At 63.1% G+C, this 785-nt stretch overlaps 1 protein-coding gene across 1 annotated transcript in view; it reads left to right on the top strand.

Annotated features, from left to right (window-relative positions):
- SAMD10 (sterile alpha motif domain containing 10) overlaps nt 1-785 on the top strand; it is a 6,974-nt gene that overhangs the window by 1,228 nt on the left and 4,961 nt on the right. The window lies entirely within an intron of this gene.

Raw genomic sequence — 785 nt, 5'->3', positions numbered from 1 at the left:
CCTCGCCCTCTTTTGCCCCTCCGGGTTCCCAAAGCGTATTTGGGGGGGGGGGGGAAGAAAGGCTTTAATTTTGCCATAAGCAAGGAAAAAACACCCGAGAGAAGGGAGGTGATGTGAGTTGCTCCTTGCAGCTCCCAGGGATGGCTCCCACCTCCCCCCTCCCAGCCCTCCCGCCTGCTCTCCCCTCCGACACCGGCGCTCGATATTCACGGCTGAGAGTTTATCAGAGAGACAGCGCCGCTCAACCGGCTGGAAAACGAGCCCGTGATTCATTACGCCTCCCCTTCCCACCCGGGGAGCGCAGGAGCTCGCTCGGGGACCTACCCAGGAGGGGGGGGGGGCTTCACCATCCGTGGGGGGATGATGCGCCCCGAGCCAGCAGCACAGGGTTTAGGGCTGCTGAGATGATGCCGTTTGTGAGATGCCGTGTGTGAGATGCCGTGTGTGAGATGCCGCGTGTGAGATGCTGTGCTGGGGCTGCGTGTGATGGGCGAAGCGCTTGCAGACATGAGCGTGCCCAGGGAAATTGCAGGTTGTTTGTCACCTCTTCCCCTGTGCCTCGGAGGGTTAGTTGGATAATAGCTGCGGGAAGCTGGCGGGAAGCTCACCATTATTTCCCCTGGTCCCTCCGCTTCTCATCATTGCTCGTTAGTGAATCCAGAGCAAATCGCCGCCTCCTCCCCACGGCAGGCTCTCCGGTGCGCTCAGCCGAGTGTGAAGGAGCCGAGCGGCCGGCGTGGGCTGGGGCTGGTCCCCCTGGGGGGACGGGGGGCCCGGGGGGGGTG

Source organism: Charadrius vociferus, unplaced genomic scaffold, assembly GCF_000708025.1.
Source record: "Charadrius vociferus isolate BGI_N301 unplaced genomic scaffold, ASM70802v2 scaffold259, whole genome shotgun sequence".
In the NCBI taxonomy this organism is placed as follows: domain Eukaryota; kingdom Metazoa; phylum Chordata; class Aves; order Charadriiformes; family Charadriidae; genus Charadrius; species Charadrius vociferus.
Note: the sequence above shows the minus strand (reverse complement) of the source record. Positions and strands in the feature narration are given on the sequence as shown.